A 14520-nucleotide genomic window follows, 5' to 3' on the forward strand; every position below is an offset into this window, starting at 1 on the left:
AGACACATTTGATAGCCCACTCTTCTGTAGGTCAAGTCTATGTGGGCCCCACTGGGTTCTCTACTTAGGTTCTCATAAATCTGAAATCAATTACTGGCCAGACTTGGCTCTTTCCTGGAGGAGCCAGGGAAGAACCTGATTCCCAGCTCATTCAGCTTGTTGGCAGAATTCAGTTCCTTTTGCTTGTAGGGCTGAGGTCCCTGTTTCCTTTCTGGAAATGGCCCTGGCCACCCTAGGTCTTTTCAAATTGTCTCTTCCATGTCAGCAAAGGATAGCATCCCTGCATTGAATCCCTCTCTAGCTTCCAATATCGCTGACTTCTACTGCTTTTTAAAGGACTCATATGAGTAAATTAGTACCACCCAATAATCTTTCTTTTGCTCTCATCATAGTCACAGCTTCCACCTAGAACTAAAGGGAAGGGGATTACACAAGAGCAAGGGCCATAGGAGGTCATTCTCGGAATTCCATCTCACATATACTGTTCTCAGAGTCATGTGTAAAACGTAAAGTAATAATGCCTGGAAAACATATGCCAGGAAAATACGACCTAAAACAAAGTTGATATAGTTATATTGCTATCTAGCAAAATAGACTTTTGACAGGAAACAAAGCATTTTTAGGATTAAAAAAAGATACTACATAATGAACATGTAACAATTTTAAACTTGTATGTGCCATATAACACACTTCCAAAATTTATAAAGAACAAATTAGGCTGGATGTGGTAGCTCATGCCTGTAATCTCAACTACCAGGGAGGCTGAGGCAGTAGGATCACTTGAGGCCAGGAGTTTGAGACCAGCCTGTGCAACATAGCAAGACCCTGTCTCTAAAATAAATAAATAAATAAATAAATAAATAAATAAATAAATAAATAAATAACTGGGCATGGTGACACACACTTGTAGTCCAAGCTACTTGGAAGGCTTAGGCAGAAGGATTGCTTGAGCCCAGGAATTCGAGGCTGCAGTGAGCTATGATTTGTGCCACTGCACTCCAGCCTGGGCAACAGAGCAGAACTATGTCTCTTTAAAAAAATAAAAATAAAAGAAAGAATAAGTTGACAGAATTTGCTAATTGTTAAATCCACCATCATAGTGCTTATGGTGGAAAAGAAAAAGCACTGAAGATGTAAGCATTGAGCATTAAGAATTTAGAAAAACAAAAGAACAGGTAAATCAGTCAAAAATATATTAGGAAGCAAATAAAGATATGAGCAGAATTAATAAAAATAAAGGTACTATATAGAGGATCAAAATATACAAAATTTGTTATCTGAAAGGCTAATAAAACTAACAAATATAAGATTAATCAGGATTAAAAGAGTACAAATAAACCATGTGAAAAAAAAAACTATCAACAGATGCAGCAGAGATCAAAGATGTAACCATATGCTTCAATAAAGAAAAATATCAGAAAAGTAAAATGAAAATATCTTGAATATGTAATTACATCGGATATATTAACAAAACAGAAAATGAAATGGTTTGACTAAAACACTTTTACTTGGTGTAATCTTAAAAATATGTCCTAAAGCTGATATTTCACTTATATTTAAAATAAAAATATTTGGCTTTATTTTTAGACACAATGCAAAGTAGGATTTCTTTTTACAAAGGTACACATTTAGGTCATTGCTTTTAAATTTCTAAGTTTTCTATTATGAGTATCACTGAAACACTCATTCCGTAACATTATATCTGCTCTCAAGCAACAATAAAATATAGCAACAATGCTTATGCAAACTTACAAACCATGTTACTGCATAGTTCCCTTACTTCTTAATCTTTCAAATTCTGAAAATGGTTATGGTTATATCAGATGGCTGAGTTACCAGTCTTTTCTTGGACTTGCCATTTCCTAACATTAGAAACAAACGTCAAGCCTATAGTTATCTTCCGCACATTAGCCTACAGATTTGGGTTTGTCACCCTGTAGAGCTGGCTGAACCATTTTGATAAGTAGTATTATGCAAACAATATGGCAGGCTACCTAGTGGTGCAGGACCTAGGAGACTGAGCTAACTCTTTTGGCTCCATCATTAGGGATAGCATGTAGTAGGCATTTCATTTCGAAAACTGGAATGCTGAGGATCTTTAAGATGAGATTTATTTTCCCTTTGAGAAAATATTTGCTTTTTTTGTGTTCCAAGGGCTCCTTTGTGGATAATATTTTTTATGATCACATTTCCGAAAACATCCTTTATTTTTCTTTCTATTAGCTCTCTGTCCCTGTATACATTTTCAGAGCCATTATATTATGGTATATTGTACATAATTGCTTTCTCTAGTAATGATCAGTTATCCATGTTAACAAAGCAGAGAAGGTATGCATCCTGAAAGCTACTCATTCTTTCAGGCAAAAATAAATGCTCAATCATATAATATTGGGCTAATATTGTTTGATAATTTAGCCACCCATAAGGAATGGCATGCTAGAAGATGGCGTAAATATTTTTTTTTTCTGCTGGCTTCTTGCTCAGTGAAACCAGTGATCATTCTCATTTTTTCCATTTATTTTAAATTACAATTCAATATGGCGGAAAGCAAATCACACTGGGGCACATCATATTTATTTTGTATTTGTTAACACACTTTTTGAAACTCTGCAGAACTTGCCTGGAAAGGTACTTTTTGATTGTGTATATTTCTGTATTCAGATGATTCAGGTGTCTCTCTCTAAATGCTTCTTTATTCTGAGACATGCCCAGTTTCCTTACTTAATAATAAAACAGTCCATCAGTCATTGTAAATCAGTAGGGATCCAGCAATAAGGTGCAATACATCACAAAAGCAGGGCAGGCTATCACTGAGATAATAAGCACGTGCATTAATATTCATGCATTATGAAATCCTGGTTGTGCCTCTAAAAAGCTGTAGAATACATTCCAGGTTTAATGTTCACCAGTAGATGTTTGCCAGTAATTTTAAGATACTTCTTGTGGCAATGTATTCAAGGCATCACTAGGTGATTTAGGAAACTTCCATCTGCAGTTTCCATTCACTTAACTGTATACTCAGGTAATGTTCCTCAGTGAATATGCATAATCCTTTCTGCTTAGCCTTTGGGTTGTTCTTTGTCTCAGTTGGAAGTGATGTTGTGTAAGACGGATCATATGTGTATGTCTGACTATGTGATGTGCTGTGTATGGTTAGAATAGGAAGGGCAGCAAAAGGGGGGTAAAACTACATACATACATCCTATATAGTACAGTATTTACATAGTGTCAAAGACATGAAATTTGGACTTTGTTTCCATCTCAGAGTAATTTAAGCGCGTGCATAAGAAAATAATGCTATGCTACAGTGGATGTAAAATTACCAACAAAGCAGGGCCACCACAGAGGATGCTTGTATTGCCTATTCCATAAGAAAAGTTAGGACCTCAAATAATAAATGAGAAAAACTAACCAGAAACTCTTTACCTGTCATGATGATGTTGGGTTTATTACTGTTGTTAACATTCTGTATACATAGGATGGACACACACCCAAAATTCATTCAGATGTTGGGACCAGTGATGTCAGACTTACCCCAAGAGGGTATAAAAAGATTTATTTCATAAGTAATGAGGCTTTCTGGGGAGAGCATGGAGGCTCCCAGGCAAATCTGAAAATAACTTGAGCCAGGGCCAAGAAAGGAACCTGGTTTGGAATTTTTATGGTGTACTTGGCGTGAAACCAGGGTGAGGGTTTCCATACATGGTTTAAACTTCCTACTGGTACCAAAGGAAGGGGCACCATAGTTTTCTTATCAGTTTTCTCAAGTGTCAGGCAGAAAGCAAAGAAGGAGGGGTGAGGCTTAAATGTTGTAAGCAATCAAACATCAAAAAAATGGAGTCATTTTTCATACTACAGTTATGATGATGTTGGGAGAAACTTTGGGAAATATGACTGTAGTGTATTTAGGACTTAATATGCTTAGAAGCAGAGAAGTAAAATGAACAACTTGAAGAAATACTGGAGCCCTGTGGTTCACCTCGCCTCCTCTCCAATTTAAATTCTGACCTTTTCTGGTTGGTAACCAGTGTCTCATCACTCCTAGTCAGTGCTCATGTCCTTCATCATGATAAAGAATCTTTCCTCTTGGCCTGTGTATGTGAAGATTTTCTCATTTTGATGTTGGCTTTGGCTATTGGTAAATCAGTATATCCTGAACCATATTCCATGGGTGGTAAAAGTTCTCAAGCATTAGATCTGCTTTTACAAATTAAAAGAAATTCAGTATCTTTCCATCCTGTCACTGAATGAACCACCATAGGAAATTTCAAAGCATATGGATTTTCTTAATATTGAAAGCTTGGCATTAATTGGCTATACATACTGAAAAAGTGCCAAATACTTGCTTATAATTTCACCTATTGTTCCTGATGTGAACCAGTATATGACCACAATATACTGACCAATATATGACCACATTTTCCTCAATGAAATTGAATAAAATGTTATCAACCAAGTCAGGAAAAGAATATTTCAGTGATGGATCAATTCTTCCCTAATTGTCTCAATTGACTTTCTTAGTTGCGCAAGGAACTAAAAGAATGTTGGCCATGATAACAATTATACCAGGACCTTTATTGAAGTATTTAAAAGATAATTAAGGAAATCTATGAAAATCCTATTTCTGGTGGCATATTTTGCTGTAATTTTCATGAGATGGGAGACACTACCAATGTGGGACTATGGTATTACTATTATCTTTAAGAGAAGAGGTGAAAAATCTACCTACTAAATGCTGTTAAAGAATATTTAGCAGCCGGGCGTGGTGGCTCACGCCTGTAATACCAGCACGTTGGGAGGCTGAGGCGGGTAGATCACCTGAGGTCAGGAGTTTGAGACCAGCCTGGTCAACATGGTGAAATCCCATCTCTACTAAAAACACAAAAATCAGTGGGGTGTGGTGGCACGCACCTGTAATCCCAGCTACATGGGAGGCTGAGAGAGGAGAACTGGCTTGAACCCTGGAGGTGGAGGTTGCAGTGAGCCGAGATCGTGCCACTGCACTCTGGCGTGGGCATTAGAGTGAGACTCCATCTCAAAAAACACACAAACAAACGAACAAAAAAACAAAAAAGAAACAAAAAAACCCCTTAGCATTCCATTTATGCAACGCTTTTCTTGTTTCATTCATGTCATAAAGACAGGTAGTCAGATAAACCCAATGTTTACTTTACCACATATACTGAATATTAAACAAAATGTTTCTTCAAAATTATCTCTCAAAAGAGCTGAAACGGTTTTATGTTCAAACTCCTACAGAATCTCCTATTACATTTATTTTATTTTGAACAAAGTTGTATTTGGGGAAGACATTAATAGAAAACATTGTTAATTAAAAACTGGCTTTGAATGTTATTTAGGTCATCTGATGGATACTGTTAAAAAAGGAAACAAGCCTCTCATGGAAATACTAATTATTTCGGGTGATATATGCTCAGATTTGCCAAAAATCTGTGTTACTGTAAATGGGCCTCATAGAAATCACTTTAAATGACAATTCAGAAATTTTGTTTTAAAATAGAGAAGTTTTAGCAATCAACCAAAAGAACACAGAGAACAGGAATCAAATATGCTAACTTTATATTAAGACTAAGTGACATATCTAACTCTGAATCATCTGTAATGGAGGGTTCCCAAATGTAGTGACGGTCAACTATGTTTCAAGACAATGAAAAGAGGAAACATGATGGTTACTGATCAAAGGCAAAGTTGGTAAAGGACAGTTCTTGAAGGTAGGTGCCAGACTCTAAAAGCCCTGGCACAATGCAGGTAGAGTGTGCTGGCTGAGTGGGTCCTGCCACCCCTCAACGTGAGCCTCTTGGATGCAGAAAGTCTGGAAAAAACTCACATCATTCAGATGTCAGTCAGTTCCAAAGGAACTAGCATGAGAATTTTGTTACCAAGAAGAAAAAAGGAAGAAAATAATAGGAAAATCAGCAGAAGTTGGAAGAGTCCTCCACCAGAAAATGCTACCAAGGACCAGAGGAAAATGGTGACCAAATATATTATGATGAATTTTTTAAAATCAGGGAAGTAATTGTGTTTTAAAATGAGGTTTCAAAGCAATGAGGTTTCAAAGCAATGGCATAAGAATTCAGAGAGGATGATGTGAGACAATTGAAGATGAAACAAGAGCTGGTGGACTCAGGAAAGAAACATGAAAGAAAGAAATTTAGATAAATAAAGGTCACATTGAAATCTCTACAAATATTACTTGACACACTCCAAAATCCTCAGTATAGGTACTAACTCAATGAGCAAAATTGAAAGCTAATAAGTAATGTAGACATAGAGGACAGAGAAAACCAGCATATACATAATTGTTGTCCCTAAAAAATAGAACTAAAGTAATGGAAAATAAAAGTCATGGATTAGGATAAGATTCCAAAAAGACTGAACAGAACAAAGGAAAACTTGAATTCTTAGATTGAAAGGGCAAATCATGCCTAGAAAATTGACACAAGTCAATAAACTTAGCAAAATTATTCTACTCAAAATATAAAAAGAATACTTTATAAAACTAATTTACCTGGAAAGATGGAAAAAATAATTTCAGGTTCAGTTTTCTCACTTCTTAGCATCAACAATGTTAAGGCAATAAAGGAATGCCTCCAGTTTCTTAGGGAAAAAATGTGACCCAATAATTTAAAACTCAGCCTAATTATTGGCCAGGTGTTTTAAAAATAAACAATTTGGTTGTAGGCTATATCATTCTCTTGCCAATTTAGTTTTAGGGTCAAGTTTAAAAGAAATGCATAACGTCCAATTATAAAGCAGAATGTAGAAATATTCCCAAACCCTAAGAACATAAAAATTAAATATAGTGTGAGAAAGTAAAATATTTTTATTTTCTCATTTTTTTATAGATGAGGGGAGAAGATATCATTAAAGATGATAAATAAAATAGGAATATAAGATATTCAAAGAGTTAAATATGTTAATAGGAAAAATAATAAAATAGGGTAGTGAAGGGGAAGAAGACAAAAGGGGAGGAAGCAGAAATAACATTTTTTTGTCCATGCTCATAGTAGGGAGTAAGTAAAATCTAAATAAATAGAAAATATTAATACATGCCTAAATGAAGTCTAATTATAAAGATAATAATTAGAACAAAATAGAACCTTTCATATTTTAGAAGAATGCACATAAAAAGGTATGATGGTTCTTTGATGCCTAGTTTGTTTATTTTTTAACATGAAGGCATGTTGAATTTTATCAAAAGCCATTTCTGCATCTATTAAGATGATCATGTTGTAACTGTTTTTAACTCTGTTCATGTGATCCAGTAAATGGATCATATTTATTGATTAGCATATAATGAACCAAACTTGCATCCTAGGAATAAAGCCTACTTGATTGTGGCAGATTAGCTTTTTGATATGGTGCTGGATTTGTTTGCTAGTATTTTGTTGAAGATGTTTGTGTATATGTTCATCAGGGATACTGGCCTGCAGTTTTCTTTTTCATTGTGACTCTTCAAGGTTTTGGTATCACAATGATGCTGGCCTCATAGAATGAGTTACAGAGATATTCCTTTTCCTTGATTTTTGGAATAATTTCAGTAGGATTGGTACTAGCTCTTCTTGTATGTCTGATAGAATTTGGCTGTGAATCCATCTGGTCCAGGACTCTTTTGGAAGTGGTAGCATTTTTTTTTTTTTTTTTTTGAGATGGAGTCTTACTGTGTCACCCAGGCTAGAGTGCAGTGTCGCCATCTCCACTCACTGCAACCTCTGCCTCCAGGGTTCAAGCAATTCTCCTGCCTCAGCCTCCCGAGTAACTGGGATTGCAGGTGTGTACCACCACACCTGGATTTTTATCTTTTTCATATTTTTAGTAGAGACAGGGTTTTGGTATGTTGGCCAGGCTTGTCTCAAACTTTTGACCTCAGGTGATCTGACCATCTTGGCCTCCCAAAGTGCTGGGATTACAGAGGTGAGCCACCACACATGGCCTTTGTTGTTGTTGTTGTTGTCGTTGTTACTGATTCAATGTTGAAATTTGTTTTGGTCTTTTCAGGATTTCAGTTTCTTCCCGGTTCAATCTTGGGAAGTTATATGTTTCCAGGAATTTATCCATTTCTTCAAGTGTTTCTAATTTTTATACATAGAAATGCTTACAACAGTCTGTAAGGTTTTTCTGTATTTCTGTAGGGTCAGTGATAATGTCCCTTTTGTCATTTCTAATTGTGTTGACTTAAATCTCTCTTTTTAACTTAATCTGGGTAGCACTCTATCAATCTTGTTTACTCTCTTGAAGAACCAACTTTTTGTTTTGTTCATCTTCTATATGGATTTTCATGTCTCAAATTTGTTCATTTCAGCTCTGGTTTTGGTTACTTCATTTCTCCTGCTAGCTTTGGGGTTGGTTTGCTCTTGTTTTTCTAGTCCTCTAGGTGTGATGTTAGGTTGTTAATCTGAGATCCTTTTAACTTGATGTAGGTGATCAGCACTATGAAATTTCCGGTTAACACTGCTCTAGCTGTGTCCTAGAGATTCTGGTATACTCTTTCTTTGTCTTCATTTGTTTCACAGAACTTTTTATTTGTGCCTTAATTTCATTCTGTACCCAAATGTCATTCAGGAGCAGATTGTTTAAGTTTCTTTTAATTGTATGGTTTTGATACATCTTCTTGATATTGATTTCTATTTGTATAATGTTGTGGTTTGAGAGTGTAGTTGGTATGATTTTTCTCTTTTTGAATTTGCTGAGAATAGCTTTATGGCCAAGCATATGGTTGATATTAGAGTATGTGTCATGTGCAGCTGAGAATAATGTATATTCTGTAATAAGAGCCATCTATGGCAAACCCACAGCTAACTTCATGCTTAAGGGGCAAAATGTGGATGCATTCCCCCTGAGAACAGGAACAAGACAAGGATACCCACTCTCATGACTGCTATTCAAAATAGTACTGGAATTCCTAGCCAAAGCAATCAGGGAAGAGAAAGAAATAAAAGACACTCAAATAGGAAGAGAGGAAGTCAAATTCTCTCGCTTCACAGACAATATGATTCTATACTTAGAAAACCCTAAAAGGCTCCTAAACTGATAAACAACTTCTGTAAAGTTTCAGGATACAAAATCAGTGTACAAAAGTCAGCAGAATTTCTGTATGTCAATAATGTCCAAGCTGAGAGCCAAATCGAGAACACAGTCTCATTCACAATAGCCTCAAAAAGAAAAAAATACATAGGAATACAGCTAACCAGGCAGGTGGAAGATGTATCTATAATGAGAATTAGAAAACACTTTTGAAAGAAATCAGAGATGACACAAACGAATGGATAAACATTCTATGTTCATGAATAGGAAGAATCAATATTATTAAAATTGCCATATTTTCTGCAGCAATTTACAGATTCAGTGCTATTTCTACCATTTTTCACAGAATTACCCATAGTCTATTCTAAAATTCGTATGGAACAATAAAAGAGCCCAAATAGCCAAAGCAATCCTAAGCAAACAGCACAAAATCAGAGGCATCACACTACCTGACTTCAAACTACACTACAAACCTACAGTAACCAAAACAGCATATTGGTACAAAAACAAATACAGAGACCAATGGAACAGGTTAGAGAACCCAGAAATAAAACCATACACCTTCAACCATCTGCTCTTCAACAAAGCTGATAATAACAAGCAGTGGGGAAGGGACTCCCTATTCAATAAATGGTGCTGGGATAACTGGCTAGCCATATGCAGAAGAATGAAACCGACCCCTTCCTTTCATCATATACAAAAATCAACTCAAGATGGATTAAAGACTTAAATATAAGATCTGAAACTATAAAAACCCTAGAAGAAAATATAGGAAACACCATTCTGAACATAGGCATTGACAAAAATTTTATGATGAAGTTCCCGTAAGCAATTGCAACAAAAACGAAAATGGACACGTGGGACATAATTAAACTAAAGAGCTTCTGCCCAGCAAAATAAACTTATCAATGGAGTAAATGAACAACCTACATGATATGGTTTTACTGTGTGCCCCACCCAAATTTCACCTTGAATTGTAATAACCCTCACATGTCAAGGGAGGTGCCAGTGGAGATAATTAATCATGTTTCCCCCATACCGTTCTTGTGGTAGTGAATAAGATTCACGAGATCTGATGGTTTTATAAATGGGAGTTCCCCTGTATAAGCTGTCTTGTTTGTTACTATGTAAGTCATACTTTTGCTTCTCCTTTGCCTTGTGCCATGATTGTGAGACCTCCCCAGCCATGTGGAACTGGGAGTCCATTAAACCTCTTCGTTTATAAATTACCCAGTCTTGGGTATGTCTTTATTAGCAGTGTGAGTACAGATGAATACACTACAGAATAGGATAAAATATTTGCAAAATATCCATCTGACAAACGTCTGATAGTCACAGTTTATAGGGAACTTAAATAAATCAACAAGCAAGAAAACAAATATATAATCTCTTTAAAAAATGGGCAAAGGACATGAACAGACACTTATCAAAGGAAGACATACACATGGCCAACAAGCATATGAAAAAAAAAAGCTCATCACTAATCATTAGAGAAATGCAAATCAAACCACAACAAGATACCATCTCATGCTAGTTAGAATGGCTATTAAAAAGAAAAAAATGACAGATGCCAGCTAGGCTGCAGAGAAAAATGAATGCCTATATGCTGCTGGTGGGAATGTAAATGAGTTCAGCTACTGTGAGGAGCAGTTTGGAGATTTCACAAAGAACTTAAAATAGAACTAATATTTGACCTACCAATCCCATTACTGGGCATATGCGGAGACCAGCTCTGTTGTGGAGACCCTAACCCAGCGAAGCTAGAGGAATTAAGACAAAGACACAGAAATAAAGTGCAAAGTGGGAATCAGGGGGCTGACAGCCTTCAGAGCTGAGAGCCACGAACAAAGTTTGACCCACATATTTATTGACAGCAAGCCAGTGATAAGCATTATTTATTTTATTTTATTTTATTTTATTTTTTTTATTTTATTTTATTTTATTTTATTTTATTTTATTTTATTTTATTTTATTATACTTTAAGTTCTAGGGTACATGTGCACAACGTTAGCTAAAAGCATTCCTTATGGGAAACAAAGGGACAGGCTCTGCCTTGTTATCTGCAGCAGGAACATGTCCTTAAGGCACAGCTCGCTCATGATATTGTTTGTGGTTTAGGAATGCCTTGAGCAGTTTTCTGCCCTGGGTGGGCCAGGTTTTCCTTGCCCTCATTCTGGTAAACCAACAACCTCCAGCGTGGGCATCATAACCATCATAAGCATGTCACAGTGCTGCAGAGATTTTGTTTATGGCCAGTTTCTCATGGCCTGTTTATGGCCAGATTTGGGGGCCTGTTCCCTGCATGCATATGCCTAAAGGATATAAACTGTTGTACCATAAAGACAAATGCACATGGATGTTTATTGCAGCACTATTCACAATAGCAAGATATGGAATCAACCTAAATGCCTATCAGTGGTAGACTGGATAAAGAAAATATAGCACATAAATACCATCAAGTATTATGCAGCCATAAAAAATAATGAAATCATGTCCTTTGCAGCAACATAGATGCAGCTAGAGACCATTCTCCTAAGCAGATTAATAAAGGAACAGAAAACCGAATACTGCATATTCTCACTTATAAGTGGGATCTAAACATTGACTATATGGAGGCACAATGATAGGAACAACAGATACAAGGGCCTACTTGAGTGGGGAGGGTGAGAGGAGGGTGAGGACCAAAAATTTCCACCTATCAGATACTATGCTCACTACCTGAGTGATGAAATCACTTGTACAGCAAACCCCAGTGACAGACAATCTACCCATGCAACAAACCTGCACATATACTCCCTGAACCTAAAATAAAAGTCAAAAAAATTTTTAAAAAGGTATGATGGATGACTAAAGCAAGAAGAAAGTAACAGCTTCATATGTGCTATTATTGAATGAAGTCAGTATATTGTTAAGTAGAAATAAATAAAATCACATACTATCAAATAAAATTTTATCTGTTATGTTCATTAATATCCTTTATGTATATGCTTGTTTCTTGATTTGTTTGTCTTAAATGATACTCCACCAATTAGTGGCTACCTCAAGAGCGACACTACATAGCCATGGTTATTTTTCTATTTTGGCCTTGTATCCTTAATAAATCAATATTTTACATGAATATCACATGCTTAGCATACAACTATATCAAATATGACTTTAGATATAGTATATGTAGTACCTGCATGGGAATTAGCTTGTAATCAGGCTAAGAAGATAAGAATGGCAAAAGTAGAGAATCATACAGAATGTCAATTAATAGTCAGTTTTGTCACACAAATATTTTATGAAGCCCTCTTAGAGACTGCAGGCTTCAGTGACCTCCTTCCCTCTGATTTTTAATAGCAATTATAGACTGTATCATAGTTTAACATTAAATTATGTCTTTATCATATTCTAATAGTTCAGTATATGATAGTCTTGTCTTTATAGAAAAGATTGTCAAATCCTTTGACTCTAAATCCATTTGTGTGTTGTATTACTGATGTGAAGCAAAGTGATTGGATAGAAATCTCAGATACGAACAATAACACACCAATAATTATTATACCACCTGCTAATATACATATTTTGTGCTCATAGGTGATTAATAAGAAAACAAGGTGCAGAGAGGTTAATTACCTTGCCCTAAATTTAAAAAAAAAAAGCCTACTAAGAGATATATTTAGGGTTAGAACCCAGGCAGGCTGGCTCTGGAAATAGTGCACATAATGGTATAATAGATGTGTGACCTTGCTCTGTTATTTAACCTCATTGACTTATCTTCCTCCATTGCTGAAAGGTGGAAAATAATGACTTACTTTACAAAGTTGCTGTGACTCTTAATAAGAAAAATCCATTAACAGCTTTGTAATCCATGAAGCTGTATAGCAAATGTGAAGTATAACTCTTATCATTGCTATTTTCATGCTGTTGTTGCCTGGCATCATATATGCTCACCTCAAAGGAAAGCAAAGATTTCACTTAGATTTCTGTAGAGATAATTTTTTTTTACAATCATTTACTGACTTTTAAACCACAAAATGCATGTTTTTTGCTCAGATTGCACAATATGTGTTCTAAAATAAGTTATATTCTACTGAAAAAGATTATCTGACAAGCCATGATGCGGTGAGTGCCATAATGAGGTTCTGAGTTCTGTACAGAGACCTAGTAGAGAGGAAAGGGGAAGGGAAGGATTCTGAGACTCGCACATTTCTCCCAGCATAGAAAGATTTGCAATTTCAAATTCTAATACCTGCCTGTGAGAGAGGTATTCGCAGGTTTTGTGTATTTATGCTACACAGAAACCTCATGGCATTGTCTTTAGTCTCCCTTTCCGGCATCTTCTCCCACAAAGACTGTCCTTGACCAACACCAGAAATGAATTTGATTTCTCTAATGCAGGAGATAATTGGATTTTTCTTTATGGAATGCATCCCTTTAATGACTGTCTCTGCTTCTGCCAATTTAGCCGCAAGTGACCTGACATTGATCTGATGATATGACTTAAAATAAAGAGTTCGAGCTGGAGGTGGCAAAGATCAGCTGCCTGGCATCAGAAAGAATGTTTTTTTTTTTGTTTTTTTTTTTTTGCTTCATCTAACCATTTTCCTGAGAAAATGCTTTATCCTTGAATGTCATTTTTACAAAACATGTAGCTGTAGTAATTGGTCATACAGCAGCAGATTGTCTCCTTCTAGAAAATATAATAAGTATTTCCCAGAAAGTGCCCTGGAGAAAACACTGAAAATTGAATAAAACCCACCCAGTAATCATTCTGTTCCTTGGAAATACTTATTACCATGTTGATTCTTTCTGGAACAGGATAAATATTGCCTAAGAGAATTAATTAAATCTTTTAAAAGTCGGATGCAACAAGAAATATTTATTTACGTATTTATTCATGTAACCTTTAGGTTTTGTTAAAATATTTGACACTAGACCTGTTATTAAAGAAGGTTATAAAGGAACAGTGGCTGAAATTGTAGTATTTGGAAAAAACAGCAATTTCTTCCTCAAGAGAAGTTATGATATAAAGCTCTTTTTATACCTAAGAGTATGTGAGATTTAAATTTCTCTATTTTCACCTTTATTCTTTTTTTTCAGTAACAACGTAATTCACTTGATTCATGGTTAATTTTTATTCTATCATCTTCCCCTTACTCCTTTTGATAAGTATCATGAATCATTTTGATGGAAAATACAATCCATGGGCATTAGTTTGAGCGAGAAAATATAATCCTGTAATTTAAAAGGATCAAGAAGAAAATAAACAGTTGAAAAAACCATCGATGAACTAGTTTCTCTTTAAAAATAAGCAAAAAGTGTTTTCCTTTATGAATTCTTAATATTAGTTGAATTCACATTTATATAGTGATTGACAGTTTAAAGAGAAATGAACTGAAAGTTTATATTAAAACCACGCATGATTGTTGAATCTTTTTTGATTCAACAATGAAGCCACAAATTATTGTAGGCCCTATGTTAGATAGAGCC

The 14520-nt window shown here is 35.5% G+C and overlaps 1 protein-coding gene and 1 long non-coding RNA gene across 7 annotated transcripts in view; one reads left to right on the top strand and one right to left on the bottom strand.

Moving 5' to 3' along the window:
• Window positions 1-14520, top strand: part of TMEM117 (transmembrane protein 117) — a 566844-nt gene that overhangs the window by 360920 nt on the left and 191404 nt on the right. The window lies entirely within an intron of this gene.
• LOC131380997 (uncharacterized) overlaps window positions 1-14520 on the bottom strand; it is a 47092-nt gene that overhangs the window by 13479 nt on the left and 19093 nt on the right. For both annotated transcript variants that reach the window (XR_009209384.1, XR_009209385.1), the window contains one exon: window positions 12843-12981. This is a non-coding gene — a long non-coding RNA (uncharacterized LOC131380997). The remainder of the gene's footprint in view (window positions 1-12842; window positions 12982-14520) is intronic.

Source organism: Hylobates moloch, unplaced genomic scaffold, assembly GCF_009828535.3.
Source record: "Hylobates moloch isolate HMO894 unplaced genomic scaffold, HMol_V3 SCAFFOLD_13, whole genome shotgun sequence".
NCBI lineage: Eukaryota > Metazoa > Chordata > Mammalia > Primates > Hylobatidae > Hylobates > Hylobates moloch.